General features: G+C 42.3%; 1 protein-coding gene across 1 annotated transcript in view; it reads left to right on the top strand.

Annotated features, from left to right (window-relative positions):
• LOC115087092 (transmembrane protein 127-like) overlaps positions 1-15,445 on the top strand; it is a 161,545-nt gene extending 146,100 nt beyond the window's left edge. Inside the window, exon 7 of the transcript XR_003855435.1 lies at positions 15,009-15,445. The gene's annotated coding sequence lies outside the window, so the exon portion shown is untranslated. The remainder of the gene's footprint in view (positions 1-15,008) is intronic.
• The last annotated feature ends 2,871 nt before the right edge of the window (positions 15,446-18,316 follow it).

The raw sequence follows: 18,316 nt of genomic DNA, 5'->3' as shown, positions 1-18,316 counted from the left end.
ATTTGGGATGGTCCCAGGAAACAAACCGGTAGCCGATCCAAGATGGTTGATAGCAATAGACACAAGAAGTTGGATCGGTAAAACAGGACTTTATTAAATCTTGCCCAACTCTGGCCGAGTTTCGCTCGAAAGAGCTGCCTCAGGGGCTTAAAAGCCACTTAAATTGGCTCAAAATGAACATGGATATCTCATATGCCTCAGTTGCATATTAAAGACATATTCATCAGCAGAAACCAACTATTGTAGCGGTATTGAAACTGCCACTTCTTTCGCACTTTATTGATAGCAGCTGCCTGAAAAAGCTAAGGCTCTTTCTCTACTCGCCGCTCACCTACTTGCTGCTTACCGGAAACAGTTTAAAAGTACTAGTATAGACTAAGTTATATAGAGTAAATTTAAAAGTAATATATTTTACAAGAAGAGAAGTAGTAGCACTACACAGTTATACTTAAAAAAAACAGTTGTAATGAGGTATCATTTGTGAAATTGTGGTATTTGACATATTGAATTCCACATTACAAAATAACAGCTAAATTTTAAATCCCCTGTGCACGGGGAAGATGGTGGTTACATGCTCGGCCAGATCTTGCGCACTCTGTGCTCATTTTAGAAGAGACCCAGCTGCACGCGTAACCCCTGTTATGTACACAAGAGCCAGGCCTCTATCAAGGGGTGATCCCGGGGACGGGGAGGAGCGGTCCAGGGGGCAGGGCGGAGCTGGAGGCCGCCAGTACAGCGGCCATTTGCCGCTGTGCTGGGGGATCACGCGCTGGCAGCCTGAAGGCGCACGCAACTTACACCAGCTCAGGAGCTAGCGTAAGTTCGGAAATAAAGAAAATAAAAATGTAGGGCCTTCTAAGGGGGTCGAGAAAGAGAGGGGAACATAAGAACATGCCATACTGGGTCAGATCAAGGGTCCATCAAGCCCAGCATCCTGTTTCCAACAGTGGCCAATCCAGGCCATAAGAACCTGGCAAGTACCCAAAAACTAAGTCTATTCCATGTTACCGTTGCTAGTAATAGCAGTGGCTAATTTCTAAGTCAACTTAATTAATAACAGGTAATGGATTTCTCCTCCAAGAACTTATCCAATCCTTTTTTAAACACAGCTATATTAAATGCACTAACCACATCCTCTGGCAACAAATTCCAGAGTTTAATTGTACGTTGAGTGAAAAAGAACTTTCTCCGATTAGTTTTAAATGTGCCACATGCTAACTTCATGGAGTTGCCCCCTAGTCTTTCTATAATCCGAAAGAGTAAATAACCGATTCACATCTACCCGTTCTAGACCTCTCATGATTTTAAACACTTCTATCATATCCCCCCTCAGCCGTATCTTCTCCAAGCTGAAAAGTCCTAACCTCTTTAGTCTTTCCTCATAGGGGAGCTGTTCCATTCCCCTTATCATTTTGGTAGCCCTTCTCTGTACCTTCTCCATCGCAATTATATCTTTTTTGAGATGCGGCGACCAGAATTGTACACAGTATTCAAGGTGCAGTCTCACCATGGAGCGATACAGAGGCATTATGACATTTTCCGTTTTATTCACCATTCCCTTTCTAATAATTCCCAAAAGTCTGTTTGCTTTTTTGACTGCCCCAGCACACTGAACCGACGATTTCAATGTGTTATCCACTATGATGCCTAGATCTCTTTCTTGGGTAATAGCACCTAATATGGAACCTAACATTGTGTAACTATGGCATGGGTTATTTTTCTCTATATGCATCACCTTGCACTTATCCACATTAAATTTCATCTGCCATTTTGATTCCCAATTTTCCAGTCTCACAAGGTCTTCCTGCAATTTATCACAATCTGCTTGTGATTTAACTACTCTGAACAATTTTGTATCATCTGCAAATTTGATTACCTCACTCGTCGTATTTCTTTCCAGATCATTTAGAAATATATTGAAAAGTAAGGGTCCCAATACAGATCCCTGAGGCACTCCACTGCCCACTCCCTTCCACTGAGAAAATTGTCCATTTAATCCTACTCTCTGTTTCCTGTCTTTTAGCCAGTTTGTAATCCACGAAAGGACATCGCCACCTATCCTATGACTTTTTACTTTTCCTAGAAGCCTCTCATGAGGACCTTTGTCAAATGCCTTCTGAAAATCCAAGTACACTACATCTAATGGTTCACCTTTATCCACATGTTTATTAACTCCTTCAAAAAAGTGAAGCAGATTTGTGAGGCAAGACTTGCCTTGGGTAAAGCCATGCTGACTTTGTTCCATTAAACCATGTCTTTCTATATGTTCTGTGATTTTGATGTTTAGAACACTTTCCACTATTTTTCCTGGTACTGAAGTCAGGCTAACCGGCCTGTAGTTTCCCAGATCGCCCCTGGAGCCCTTTTTAAATATTGGGGTTACATTAGCTATCCTCCAGTCTTCAGGTACAATGGATGATTTTAATGATAGGTTACAAATTTTTACTAATAGGTCTGAAGGAGGGTGGGAGGGTAGGTTGGGGGTAGGAAATTTCCCTCCCAGGCTGCTCCTTAATTGGAGCAGACTGGGAGGGAATTGGGGGAGGCCCGATCTCGTTGCACACGTAAACTGGGCAAATCTCCCCCCCCTGCGTGCGCCGACTGGATTTTATAACATGCGCGTGCCGGTGTGTGCACATGGAGGCGCACACGTATTTTTTAAAAATCTAACCTTTGGTAAATATAAATAAAATAGTATTTAAATGTATTTCTTTTTCTATGTGGCATACAAAATTACCTAGTAGGTCAAGGCAAATCTTGGTCATATTTTATAATTATATATATATATATATATAATTCATTTTCCTCCTTTATTCTTCTAAATTTAAGGTCACCATTTGAGACTTCACGAGGGTAAGTGGCTTGAGAGGTCCGCAGAACCCTGTCTTGTCCCTTGCCTGGTAGGTTGTTTTAAGAATACTACTGTGACACAAATATTATTCATTCAATAAGTAGGTGTGCTGCTGCTGTACTAAATTTTAATTGTAATGAAATTTGCTATACAGGGCCGGTGCTAGGTTTTTTGCTGCCTTGTGCGAACAATTACTGTGCTACGCAAACCCCCCTCCCCTAATTCATTCAGTCTCTGTCCTGGCCTATCAAATAAAGCCCAATTCCCTCCTGCAATCTATATTTAAAAAAAAACTGACGTGCCCCTACTTCCTCACCTCAGTCACATATGCAGAATACAGTCAGAACCTCACCAAATACAGAATGAAGAGACCAGAAAGTATAAACAGAAACATGCTGAGAAGAACTGAACTGGGACCCACAGCAAGCCAGCCTCTATATGCAGAGCAACAATGCAAAAACAGGAACATTACCATTCTTCATAAAACATTATATAATAAAATCAAGAAATATAAAACATCATTCATAATAGTAAAATCATATTTGTAAAAAGAATAAATATTTCAAACCAGTTAATGAATAAGAGTATCCAAAATTTCCCAAACTCCAATAACATATTTCAAAACTTCTGATGAATAAAAAAATCCAATAAAATAAAAAATGTTCTATCCCCCCCCAAAAAATTAAATATTTCAAAAGAGCAGAAATATCAAATTACACCCAATAATTAAAATTAATAAGGATTTAAAAATCTCCTGCTCTCCATAACTGAAATTGTTTGGTTTCCAGTTACCCTGAGATCATCGTGGATTGGGGGAGGTAGGGCTGTACAAATTTTCTCTCCCCTGCACATAGGCTCTCATAGACACATTCATAGGCATCCCCCTGTCTATTCCTGCCTCCACTCTTCCTCACACTACCAAGAACATTCAACTCTCTCTCCCCAGGAAAATAGGGCAACACTAACATCCCTCCTATCCCTAACCCCCAGACACCTCCGGTCTTGCTGCCCTCCCTCCTCCTGACACCACATCCTGAGCTTGAGCTACCCATCCTCCTGAAGCCTTTTCCTACCGGGTGGCCAGTAGTGCTCTCTGAGCTGGTCTCCTCTAAAGCCACCGCCGCGGTAGAGCCTCCGCTTCCATGACCTCACTGCTGGATCGGCCGGCCCCGGGGTCCTCCTTCGTGATAACAGCCAGCCGCGCCCGCAGCCATTCCCTGCTTCACTGCCTGCCACAGCACTGCCTGCCCTGCCTCCGTATGGCACGTGCTTAACACTGCGCCTGTGTGGCTGCAAGTGTCTAAGCATGCCGACATAGGAAGCGCAAATAGTGTTGGGAGGAAGCAGGAAGTGAAGCTATGACAGACGGCAGCTGCGGCGCGGCTAGCTACGGCACTGTCTCTCCTTCTTCAGCTGGCCTTTCTCCTTCTTCAGCCACCGGTGGGTTTTATATAGCAGTATATCTGTCTGAGGCTGTAAGACAAAATCATTTTTTATCATTTTCTGAGATCATTCAGTTATTAGTGGCTGGATGGATGTGTGAGGAGTGAGTACAGTAAACTAAGGCCTGGATTCACCATTCTATTGCAGAATGGTGAATCCAGCGAAAATGAGGGGTGAAGGGGGGGGGGCGGGCTTGCGAAAGCCAGCAGCCTTCGCACCACTGCGGTGTTTTCGCTGCTGGCTTTCGCACCCAATAGCACCACTGTGAAAGCTGGTGCTATTGGGCACGCTACTGGCGCTGATAACGTTACTAACCTTATCGCCGCCAGCGAAGACGCCACCAAGTCTGCCTCATCACTGCCCCGACTCCTCCCCTCACCGCCCCGACTCCGCCCCAACTCCATCCCCAGCATGCTGTCACACGTGAAAAGGGCCTTTTCACGTGCGATAGAGGCTTATCGCGATAAGCCTTTAAAAATGACCCCCTAAGTTAAGTACCAGTATCGTTCGTTGCGATGCTAAGTAGGAGTAAGAAAGCAGAATCATGCAAAAAAAAAAAATCCCTTCAGAAATAGTATGATTCTGCTTTCTTACTCCAACTTAGCATCGCAACGAACGATACTGGCACTTGCAGAATCACATAAAGCTCCCGGACATTGAAGTGTTACTACACACATACTCTAGGCCGTGTATATTGTAATCTGTGTATATATACTGTGCCGGTAGCGGGATTAAACGGACGCGAAGCCACGTCTCCTGGGCGCACGATGCCAAGGATGCTCATTTTATAAGTGCACTTTATTACATCGGCCTGAACATCTTTCATACTTCATTCACACAATAATTATTTTGTTTTGGAAATGAGTCTGAGACTGACTTTAAACTATAACAGAGGTGACTCAGGGGGTTATTTTTCAAATTGCGATGGGCCATTATAGTACGTTGAAAATGCAAATTAGGGAAAGGGGAGGAGTTTGGGCAGGGTTTAGGCACGGTTAATTCAAATGAGGGGCCGATAGCGCTGCGGGCGATAACGTTTCACACATTATTGCCCGCAGGAGCGCCGGAAATACCTATACCTTTTCCATTGGTGATACGAAGACGAAAGTGTTCAGCACGGCTGCAACCACAGCGGGCGAAAATGCACTGCCACAATGCGGCCGCTTGCTCACTATCTCCCCCCACCCCTGTTTTTTCCTGTGGCAGATCATTTTGCTATAATTATAGCGAAATGATAAATCCTCCTACATATTTGACATTATATTGTCTCAGTAGTAGTTGGTTAGAAAGAAAATACAAATACCTCTGTCATAGTTTAAAGTCACAGACTCGGACTGAATACTAAGTCTGTCTGACTAAACGTGACAAAAAAAAGGAAAGAAGTTGGGCTGGATTGCACAGAATGAGTGAGACTATTGGACTGGTTTTGCTAGTAGTGTGGTGGTGACATTGGTGGTGACTCATTTACCATTACAAATGTCACCATACTACTTTACCAGCACCAGTAGTCTCTCACTCTGACTATCCCGATTTGTTTCCAAAACACCACCCTTGAGCCCGGATTCCACTGACCTCCATGGCCTGATTCACTCCAAAAAGTTGTTGAGATGAACGGGCAGGGAGACAAGCTTCAGTGGTGGCATTTGGGGAAAGGAAACAGAGGATCTCAGTGGAGTCATACCTGCCTCGGAGGTGGATGTTGGAGAAACGGAGGCAGAGGAACCCAGTGGAGTCATGAAGTGTGTGTGTGCATGAGAGAGAGCATGGGAGTGAGAAGCTTGTGTGTCGTGTTTGTGTGAGAGAGAGCATGTGGGAATGAGCCTGTATGTGTTTCTGAGAGACAGAGCATGTGGAGAGGAAAGCCTGATGCTGCCTTTGAGGATGAAGGTCTCATGATCGGAGAGCATCAACCTGGTGCAATAGGAAAGGATCCTGTAGCAAGGACCTGCTCTCCAGGTGGTGCATTGTCCTTTCACACCGAGGATGTGTCACCAAGGCCTACTGCCCACGAGGGAAGAGTTAGGTCAGCCGTCATAGTTGGTGATTCGATTATTAGGAATGAAGACAGCCGGGTGGCTGGTGGGCATGAGGCTAAGCTGGAAACATGCCTACCTGGTGTGAAGGTGGCGGACCTCATGCGTCACCTATATAGGATTTTAGATAGTGCTGGGGAGGAGCCGGATGTCGTGGTACATGTGGGCACCAACAACATAGGAAAATTTGGGAGGGAGATTCTGGAAGCCAAATTTAGGATCTTAGATAAAAAGTTTAAATCAGAACATCCAGGGTAGCTTTTTCTGAAATGCTCCCTGTCCGCCATCTTGAATCGAGGATTACCTAGGGCACGTGCACGCCAGGCCCTCTCTTATACACGTCATGGCGGGAACCTCGGGGGCGTCCGCTCCACAAGACATCACCCGCCAGTGTATTTAAACTATCCGGCCTATGCTTCCTATGAGTTAGCAAGGACTTCCTTCCTACTGAATTCCACTCCACTTGGAGCCGCTTCGCTATTCGCTACACTGATCTGTTCCTGATCTCCGGGACTCGGATGCTTTAGATACCCACTCCTCAGGGGCCTTGTCACATTCTGGCTACCCACTCCTCAGAGGGCCTTCCTGCCTGGAGAATCCATCTACTCTTGATTGGGACCCAGCCTCGTTCAGCCTTGTGAGTATGCTTCACATTTGCTAACATCTTGCTGACGGAACCTCTGGTGTACCCCGTGCCTTAGGCCACTACCGTGCTCACCTCAGCAAACCATCTTCTACACTTCAGAGTGAGTAACTTCACCTACCCAGCTCTGCTGTCCTTCTGCACTTCTCTTATCAATGACAGTGCTAATTCTCGGCATACCCCGCGCTGCGGGTCACTACCGGATCTACCCTGAGAAGTGTATTATCTGGAGGAGGAGTTCCCTGGTGTACCCCGCTCCGCGGGCCATCAGCACTGAGAAACCTTACTATTCCGGACTGTGTCTTCCTTCCCACTCGGTGGGTACTTCACCTACATTCCAGTCTAATAAAGTCTCATTACCATCTGTGTCCATCTCAGCTGAGGCCACGCCTATCGTGGTGAGTCCCCACAGGGCTCCTCCCTGTGGATGGAGTCAGCTCTCAGTACGATCTAGGGTCCACAACCATACCAGAACATAACACGGTGTTGCGTTCGTGCCTATTCTCACCCTCGCTCCACCCTCTCTACCTTTGTGGCGACTCCCTTCAGCTCAGATGGACAGATTCAGCCACGGTGTCCCCGGGCTGGCTTGACGCTACGGATCTGCCATGTTCCTGATGATGTAAGGGCGCACGCGCTCCAGACTTTGTACCAGCAAGGGCGCGAACCTTGGGGGTGTTCCCTCGTACTGACGTCATCCGTTTTCAATTTAAAAGGTCTTTGTTTGCTAACTACAAACGAGTTAGCAAGGAACTTCAATGGGACTTACTTCAGCAGTCCACGCTACTTGCAACTTCGCTCTGAGTCAGCAAGGGGAATTCTTCTCCACTGCTCGGCCTTTTCAAACTTACCAGGAGTACCTGCTCCTCGGGGGCTCCGCTTTCTCTCTTCTTGATTTCAGATTGTTGGACGGGATCCGGTACTCGTTCCTCGAGGGCCTAGGTTCCCGAAGACTCAGAAGACTCCTACTGCTTGGAGGCGATCGCAGACGTGAACACAGTGAGACTATTACAGACACGAGGGCCATTGTTCCTAATCGCTAAGGCTCCCTTCAGTCTAAAACGTTATCGCAGGTACGGAGATCCGGGTAATTATAGACCAGTGAGCCTGACTTCAGTGCTGGGAAAAATAGTGGAAACTATTCTCAAGATCAAAATTGTAGAGCATATAGAAAGACATGATTTAATGGGACACAGTCAACATGGATTTACCCAAGGGAAGTCTTGCCTAACAAATCTGCTTCATTTTTTTGAAAGGGTTAATAAACGTGGATAAAGGTGAACCGGTAGATGTAGTGTATTTGGATTTTCAGAAGGCGTTTGACAAAGTCCCTCATGAGAGGCTTCTACGAAAACTAAAAAGTCATGGGATAGGAGGCGATGTCCTTTCGTGGATTACAAACTGGTTAAAAGACAGAGAGTAGGATTAAATGGTCAATATTCTCAGTGGAAAAGGGTAAACAGTGGAGTACCTCAGGGATCTGTATTGGGACCAGTGCTTTTCAATATATATATAAATGATCTGGAAAGGAATACGACGAGTGAGGTTATCAAATTTGCGGATGATACAAAAGTATTCAGAGTAGTTAAATCACAGGCAGACTGTGATACATTACAGGAGGACCTTGCAAGACTGGAAGATTGGGCATCCAAATGGCAGATGAACTTTAATGTGGACAAGTGCAAGGTGTTGCACATAGGGAAAAATAACCCTTGCTGTAGTTACATGATGTTAGGTTCCATGTTAGGAGCTACCACCCAGGAAAAAGATCTAGGCATCATAGTGGATAATACTTTAAAATCGTCTGCTCAGTGTGCTGCAGCAGTCAAAAAAGCAAATAGAATGTTGGGAATTATTAGGAAGGGAATGGTTAATAGAACGGAAAATGTCATAATGCCTCTGTATCGCTCCAGGGTGAGACCACATCTTGAATACTGTGTACAATTCTGGTCGCCGCATCTCAAAAAAGATATAGTTGCGATGGAGAAGGTACAGAGAAGGGCAAACAAAATGATAAAGGGGATGGAACAGCTCCCCTATGAGGAAAGGCTGAAGAGGTTAGGGCTGTTCAGCTTGGAGAAGAGACGGCTGAGGGGGGATATGATAGAGGTCTTTAAGATCATGAGAGGTCTTGAACGAGTAGATGTGACTCGGTTATTTACACTTTCGAATAATAGAAGGACTAGGGGGCATTCCATGAAGTTAGCAAGTAACACATTTAAGACTAATCGGAGAAAATTCTTTTTCACTCAACGCACAATAAAGCTCTGGAATTTGTTGCCAGAGAAGGTAGTTAGTGCAGTTAGTGTAGCTGGGTTCAAAAAAGGTTTGGATAAGTTCTTGGAGGAGAAGTCCATTAATGGCTATTAATCAATTATACTTAGGGAATAGCCACTGCTATTAATTGCATCAGTAGCATGGGTTCTTCTTAGTGTTTGGGTAATTGCCAGGTTCTTGTGGCCTGGTTTTTGGCCTCTGTTGGAAACAGGATGCTGGGCTTGATGGACCCTTGGTCTGTCCCAGCATGGCAATTTCTTATGTTCTTATGTACCATTGCAGATTATGGATAGGAATCGGTACTCGCTCCACGAGGGCCTATGTTCCTAATTCCTTTCTCATGCTCTCTTCTTCCTCAGAAGATATTGCATACCTATATTTTATGGATTATTATTGCAGATTAACAGATAGGAATCGGTACTCGCTCCACGAGGGCCTACGTTCCTAAATCTCTCCTAGCCTCTCTTCTATTCCAGAAGCCATCCCATACACAGTTATTGTGAGTTCTATTTCAGACTGCTTACAAGAACCAGTACTCGCCTGCGGCTCCTGTTCCTGAATACTGAAGACTCTCTGTTGCATATAGAAGACACTACAGAGATCTACAATTGTGAGTGTATCATCTATCACTGGTTATGCCCAGCATACCCTGTCTACTCACTACCTATAGTCTCTCCTTGCAGCTCAGCAACTCAGAGATCGTGGTTCCAGTATCAGAGGGAATTCAGCCCTGCCGGGCATATCAACTCACTACTGCCACCTCTGGTGGTTCTACTTCCAGTCTAATAAAGAACTATCTGTGTTTGTCTCAATACTCCAGCCTAGCCGGTGGTCCCTCTCAGGATCTCCACTTGAGGGCGCTGACAACTGCCATCAGCCCATGGATTCACTATTTCTACTAAGTGTTATTCCTACACTAATAAGAGCGGTATCATCATCTACCACTCTGTGGGAGCCAACCCACATCAGACCATCACTCCTCTCTCTGTGGAAGCTGATCCATATCAGATAGCTATCTCCCCGTGGGAATCATACAAGTTGCTGGTTCATCTTCTACAGGAACAAAGCATAACAGTTGCTACTCCTTCCCTCTGGAAGAGCAGAGCACTAATAGATTGCTACTTCTTAGTAAGATCCATACAGAGTGCTACTTCGCCCCCTGGCGGGGTGATCATTTATAGCTTGTTAACTCCTCCTTCAATGGAGGTATCCAGCATCCAGATTCATTTCATTTTTCATTTCATTTATAAAATTTATTAATCGCTTAACACTGTTAGGTCTAAGCGATATACAAAAATTTACATACATAATAAAAAACAACACAAATAAACAACAGATTCATAACAGATTACTAACTCCTCCCCTCTGGGGGAGCAGATCTATAACAGATTGCTAACTCCTCCCCTCTGGGGAACTGGCCTCTATCAGATTGCTAACTCCTCCCCTTTGGGGAGCTGGTCTCTAACAGATTGCTAACTCCTCCCCTTTGGGGAGCTGGTCTCTAACACACGGTGGTGGTCCTGCTTCATAAGAGTGGAAACAGAAAGGAGGCTGGAAACTACAGTCCTGTTAGCCTCATATCAGTGATGGGAAAATTAATGGAGATGCTGCTGAAGGAAAGGATAATGAACTATCTACAATCTGGTGGGTTGCTGGACCCAAGGCAGGATGGATTCACCAGGGGAAGGTAGTGTCAGGCAAATCTGAATTTATTTTTTTTTTTTTGAGAATTGTATTGAGGAAGAGCGTACAATGTGTTCTACTTGGATTTCAGCAAAATGTTTGAAACAGTTCCACATAGGAGGCTTGTGAATAAAAGGAGAAGCTTAGGAGTGAGCACCAAGGTGGTGGCATGGATTACAAACTAGTTGACCGATAGGAGACAGCATGTAATGGTAAATGGAACCTACTATGAAGAGAGAGCTGTATTATGCGGAGTACTACAGGGATTGGTGTTGGGACAGTTTCTGTTCAATATCTTTGTGAGTGCATTGCAGAAGGTATAGCAGGTAAAGTATGTCTATTTGCAGATGATACTAAGATCTGCAACAGAGTGGACATGCCTGAAGGAGTAGAGAGAATGAAAAGAGATTTAAGAAAGCTGGAATGGTGATCGAATGTTTGGCAGCTGTGATTCAATGCCAAGAAGTTCAGAGTCATGTATCTGGGTTGTGCTAATCCAAAAGAGCTGTATGTGATGGGGGGTGAAAGACTGATGTGCATGGACCAAGAGAGGGATCTTGAGGTGATAGTGTCTAGGGATCTGAAGATGGTGAAGCAATGTGACAAGGCGATAATTAAAGCCAGAAGATTGCTGGGTTGCATAGAGAGAGGAATAACCAGTATGAAAAAGGAAGTGATGATACCCTTGTACAGATCATTGGTGAGGCCTCACCTGGATTACTGTGTTCAGTTCTGGAGCCCATATCTCAAAAAAGATAGAGACAGGATGGAGGCAGTCCAGAGAAGGGCGACAAAAATGGTGTGAGTTCTCTATCTGAGGACCTATGAGGAGAGGCTGAAGGAGCTGAATATGTATACCCTGGAAGAGAGAAGATGCAGGGGAGATACGATACAGACATTTAGATACCTAAAAGGTTTCAATGATGTATGGACTTCAAACATTTTCCGTTGGAAAGAAAACAATAGAACTAGGGGTCATGAAATGAAACTCCAGGGGGACAATTCAGAACCAACATCAGGAAGTATTTCTTCATGGAGAGGCTGGTGAAGGCCTGGAATGCCCTTCTGGAGGAGGTGGTGAAGAAAAAAACAAAGAATTAAAAGGGGCATGGGATAAACACTGTGGATCTCTAAAGGCTAGAAGACAGAAATGAGATAAGCGTGCAGGGGGGTAACTTTCTGGTATGGTAGTTACTACCCTTAGCAGAAGGCATGGAGATTACTACTCTTAACCAATATGCTTTGATGCTTTTAATGCAAATGTAACATTGTTCCCCGCTTAAAAGGCAGGAGGATAAGAAGAATTTAATCAGACGACAACCGAGGACACTGACTTCCATGGTCTGGGATACTGTTACACAGACATAAGGGAAAAGCACCTGACCCCCATTTACATCCCTTGAAGAAAGACCTATCACGGTCAGAAACAAGGCCTTGTCGGGTGGACTTTTAAAAGTTGCTCTTAATATAAGTCGGTGTTATCACAAGTTTGGCACTCTAGCATTACCACAGTTGTTAAATATTTAAAAGTTTTATGCGCACCTTAATATTCACAAAAAATTATACAAGGTTGGAGGTGGAAAGTTCATGATTAAAGCTGCCATAAAGCATTACAAGCCAGTAATGCTTTAAAGATTTATGAAACATTCCATTTCCTCCTTAAAAAATTGTTGCTTACAAAAATTATGGTTATGAGCAGCACTCAGACATATGGGAGTTTTTTGTTGCCCCAATAATTCAATATACTATACAATATAGGATACTAGACACTTTTCATGTGAGTTTGAATTGTTATTGATATACTAAGTGTCTTTCAGTAAGTTCCTTGCGGTGCATAGTTTTTTGGTTTGTCACAAAAAAAAAGAAAGCACAAACCACACATCTGCTTTTAATGTGCATATTTTGTGGTTACTAGTTTTTCCTTGGAATACTAGCTTCAGTGTATGCATACTAAAAGTTCCCACATACATTGCAAATAACGTGGGCTGTTTATAATTGCCCCCTAAGAGATGACCAGAGCATAGTTCTTTAGAGCTTGGCTCACTACTTAAGTGACTTATGGAGAGATTAGAAAAATCTCCATTAGTGTATTGGGCTTTGCAGGTTAATTAGCTACTGTAATTTAGGTAATTTGGCAGTTGTGCCAGAGGAATAGTGCAAATCTATATCTGCAGTAACTTCCAAAATAGTTCAGTTGTTAGGCATTTGAGAATAGTTATATGCAGGGGAGCATTCTTAATCTTACTAAGTAAAAGTTAAAAAATAAATCCCAGTTTTTATTTTAGGATCATACCACAGTAAATTTTCAGATAAAACCAGAACAACAAGCTGAAAAATTAGCACTCCATAAGCATACTGTCTCCATGCTGCAAGTAAAAGTAATGAAACAAATTCTTCTAGTAGTTTAAGGACAAAACATACAGAACAGTCAGTATTTCATGTCTTATCAGTTGTTAACTTGGCAGTAATAGTAACACAGGAGAGTTGTGATGTTTTTCTGAATGCATTTTATGTGAATATGACAACTAGAAATGAGAATACAAGCAAAAACCTAGCAGAAGAAGGGTTTATTTAAGACATAGTTGCAGTTAACTTATGAGTAGAAAAATATATTTTTATATTGTATACAGGCCTTCAGAAAAAAACGTTTCATCATTAACTTGCAGTTCTAGTGGGGGCTAATGAGCTGGGAGTGGGAGAAGGAGGAAGGTTTCGTTTTTCTTTGAAATCAAAGAATCCCTCCAGGCTAATGAAGCTCCATGAGATGGCTCTGGGGATGCCCACATCTTCTCCATCACATGTACTACGACACCCTTTTGGTTATGCTTATGTTAGTCAAATAAAAAGTACCATAACCTAAAAAGACTCCAGCTTTGTCCCGGACCAATACAGCTACTAGCAAGCTACTCTATCATCATCTATCAGAATTATGCATGGTTACATATTTTATTTATAGAGCACTCAACGAAGCTCAGGTGCAGAAAGTCAGGACATGAGAAAAAGTAAAAAACTAAAAGCTAACCTTGCATGTGAAGCATCAGATTTTGAAAAGATCTAACAAATCAAAAGAGTGAAAGCAAGAAATGGCGAAGCAAGAAAAGGGAGTCACAAGAAAAAAGGCTGGTAAAAACTGGAGGGGATGAGAAATGACAAATGGTAATTACCAGGCCGAAGAGATGGCCAGTATATAATATTATGAGATGCACGTAATGGGGAATGGGAGAACTTGGCTAGTGTCTTTGCATCAAACGATTATAATCTTTTTGATGAATTATTTGGTATATTAGACATGGGTTTCAATAGTGCTGTCCAGCAAGAGGTACAGTACCCATAGCAGCACAATTCTAACAGAGGGAAATTTTGTCAAACAAATCTGATCAATTTCTTTGACTGGGTGGACATGATCAAGGGCGTGTACTGGATGTGATATTATTGTGTTTTTGTCAAAGGTTTTTGACACTGTCCCTCCTAGGAAACTCACAAATAAACTGAGCAGACTAAGAGTGGGCCCTATTAGAGTTTAGGTAGAAGGATATACAATGGTGTGAAGGTAGACTTATTGTGGGTTTGCTGCTCTCCCATATGGAAGCTGGTTAATGGTAGGCTCATCTGGCACTTAATGCCTTGCCACCATTTTATCTTGTAGATTCCCGTTTTCCTTTTGCAAAGGAAGCAGTATGTCATAAAAAAGAATAGCGAACTTCACCACTGTGAAGGTGATACCCATCAATAACACATTAAAACCTACCACCTTCCTCTCCCAAATGCATTTAATTTTTTTCTATTTTTATTATTTTAAATATATTAACTACTTTTAAATATACCAAAAAAAATTTTGTAATAATTGATTGGACGAGGTTGTAGGTTTCATATATTATCCATTACTACCCGGTAACAAATTTAATGTGTGTTTATAATCATCAGCCACCAAACTCCTTCCAATTGGGCTGATATTGTCAGCGTGTTGGAAAAAAACACTTTTAATATTTATTTCAGTTTTGTAAAGCACTTAAAAAATGTGCACAGATCTTTTTGCTTGTTTAAAATTTTTTAATTATTTTGTCCTTATATTTGCTAGGTAAAGTCCAAATCTTCAAAGCAGAGCTGGTAGAGATAGAGAGTCCTTACTTTTCAACAAATGTTAACAAAACGACACATTGTGCAACAACCAAAAAGCTTACTGTCCTCCCGACGAGGCCACGTTTTATACTTCTGAGTATGAGCATGAGACTGTTTTGTAAGGAGCGATATCCCCTGAAGAAAGACTGACGTCTGAAACGTATCATAAGCTCTTATTTGAGGATTCTTCAGGCATAAACCAAGGTCATGGTAGCAGTTCCTTCATGGGTGCGTGGAACTAGAGAAAAGAATGGTCATATCTATTTTAATTAAACTGACAGGTTCTCTCTATCTTTGAAATGTACCTGATGTATTGCTGAGTAAAGTAATGTGATAGCACACACCCCCTTACACACACTGAACTGGAATGCGCACAGCAGTAAAAAGTAAGCATTTCATGTTAATTCATTGTACCTTGATATGCTACTGCTAATGTACATGATTTATTTAAGAAGCACATATAGTGCTGCAATAGGTTGAAGCTGTGTTACACTGAAGGACATTGCTTTGACACGGCAGTGAGGCTGTACATTCCAGAATAATAAAAGAGTTCAAGAAAGTGCTGACTGCACCCCTAATAGCAATATCCAACTTGCTGTTGAAAACAGGGGAAGTTCAGAGGGACTGGAGGACAGCAGGAATAGTCCTGCTTACACAAAAGCGGGCACATGAAGGAGACAGGCAAGTATAGATCAAAATAGTCTAACATCAGTAGCAGGCAAAACTCTGGAAACCATTTTTTTTAAAAAAAGATAGTGCAGCACCTTGAAACAAGTAGATTACAGCACTCCCACCAGTGCCACTGCAGGCCAGATCAAATTCCTTCTGTCATCATTGCTGCAGGCCGGATCCAGCTCCTTCTGGCAGGGGATTGGATGAATTTCAGCCATGGGCCACATCCAGCCTTGAGCCACAATTTGGGAACCCTTGCATTACTCTTACTCATCTTCCATTGGGTAGCAAAGTATTCATGTTAGATATATGATATATTATGCATTTGCTTTGTAATCCACTTTGTGGCCTATGCAAGAATGCAAAATATCAAACTGAAATAATTAAAATAAATATACAACTTAAGCACAAATTTATAAATCTCCTAGGATGCTCTAATCTCCCATTTATAGCATATTTTTCTATATGTATAGATGCAGAATAATAAAATGTCACAAACAAAACAAAAAGACAACAAACAATAAACTATTATAATTATCTGTATAAGGTAGCCTCATCTAATATCTGGTGAAAATCACCTGAGAAAAATGCAAACAAATGATTCCACTCTAACCAGGTGAAAGACTAGCTTGAATGCATAAGATGTGGCTTGTTTGTAGCTGCACATTAGCTGAAGTGCTATTTTTCTGGGCCTGTTGGGTATATTTTACCATAGCTTGTAATCTATCTAATGTTTGGGTACTTGCCAGGTACTTGTGATTTGGATTGGCCACTGTTGGGAACAGGATACTGGGCTTGATGGACCCTTGGTCTAACCCAGTATGGCATTTCTTATGTTCTTATGTTATGTTCTTAGGTACTTTGTGCATTTCACTTCACATTAGCAATACAACACAGACCTACTTCTGAGCACACTAAAAGAAGAAAACATTTGGCATATTGCCAAGCATGACGCTTGTTTATTTGTTTAAGATTTTCATATTGTCAATCTTTTTCCCAGCAGAGGACTGAAAGTTGCTAGATTAGAACTTTCCGGAATCTGGGCCTAGCTAGTTTGCTCCTAGTAGAAGTCACTGCCATTGAGCTCCACTGAGGCAGAAATATTGAAATGTTTCCAGACCTACTCTGTACATTTGGGATCCCTCTGGTTTTGTTTGACCTCATTATATTAAGTGACATGGTGAAACATTCAAATGCCATTACACACTGTCTTGTTCTGCTTTTATGCAGAAAAGACAAATGTTTCTAAATTGCAACATAATGATTTGGTCAACAGGTTAACTCAAGCATGATAAATTTCATTTTCATGTGATAGTAGGCACCGAATTGCTTAGACATCTCTGGTCTTGAGAACAGTGAATTACATTTTTTTTCATCTGCATAGTAGAAGCAGGCATGCTTTTTTTTTTTTTATTTGAGCCCTTCTGATCCAAAGGTGATCAAATATAAATTGTATAGAAATGATTTAAAAAGGACAGACCATCAGAAATACAGTATGAGCATTAAATCTTATTAATAGATCCTAATATAGTTTTTGGGGTTGTTTTGTACGTATCCCTTGTCTTGGCACACAAAAATAATTTATATACCTGGGGGCTGTCTTCTGCCACTTGTCCCCTCTGATATTGGTATCCAAGGGGTGAGTCCTTTCTGTGGGGGGACGTTAGTGCTTGTGGCCCAGGCGGTGAGGTGAATACCTTATTTGTGTGCAACCGTTTAGTGTGGTGCTGATGCTTGGTGGGGGCAAAGGAAGCAGAGCACAGGTCTAGGTATTCAAATAAAAAAAGTTACTGATGTTTTCAAAGGTAATCAAGTTCAAGGTGTTAATAAATAGCTTTACAGATAAGTGTCATTTTCCTCTCTGTGTAAGTGCTGGTGACTCAGTTTCCTGGGGAGTTCTTAACTCTCCTGGGGTGAGAGCTTCAAGGTCCCGTCCCCCACCCCCGACTCTGAAGGGATCCTAAGCTGTGGGGGAATCCCCTTAGAGATTTACACAGTCCTACCTCAATTCCAGTAGTCCTCAAACAGTTATTCAGCCTGTGACCGCAGATCATCTTCTGCAGTACCATTGCCTAGCCAGTTATTTCCCATTTTGTATTTAAGCATTAGCCTTTGCGTTGGCCTTGATGAATTTCATCATCTTTATTTCTGACCCATTTTGTTATTTTTTTCAAAATTATTTTAAATTTTAACCATGTCCTGCTTGAAAATCCTCTCAACTTGGCATCATCCATAAGTTTTATATCTCTGTGCTATTATCAATTTAATTGAATTTCATTTTTCATATATTACTTCTATACTGCAATGCCAGATTCAAAGCCTGCCCAAAGTGGTTTATGTATCTGAATAATGCAGACCGCATACTTATCTTTGTGGATCCCTACTTGACATGTCCTTTCACCTTGACACTCAACCATCAATAATTGTGTCTGTTGTCATCTGCCTTATTCTATTAAAGCCATCTCCTGACCCACACATTATATGGTTTTGATGCCTGGAGATTATTTTTAATGATGATAGCTGGATGGTCCAGCTGTGATGATGTTTCCTGTTGTAGAATTACATCTTAGTTTTATTTAGTTTTTATATATTGTA

This window comes from Rhinatrema bivittatum, chromosome 1, assembly GCF_901001135.1.
Source record: "Rhinatrema bivittatum chromosome 1, aRhiBiv1.1, whole genome shotgun sequence".
Lineage (NCBI taxonomy): Eukaryota > Metazoa > Chordata > Amphibia > Gymnophiona > Rhinatrematidae > Rhinatrema > Rhinatrema bivittatum.
This window is presented reverse-complemented; position numbering and strand designations above follow the sequence as displayed.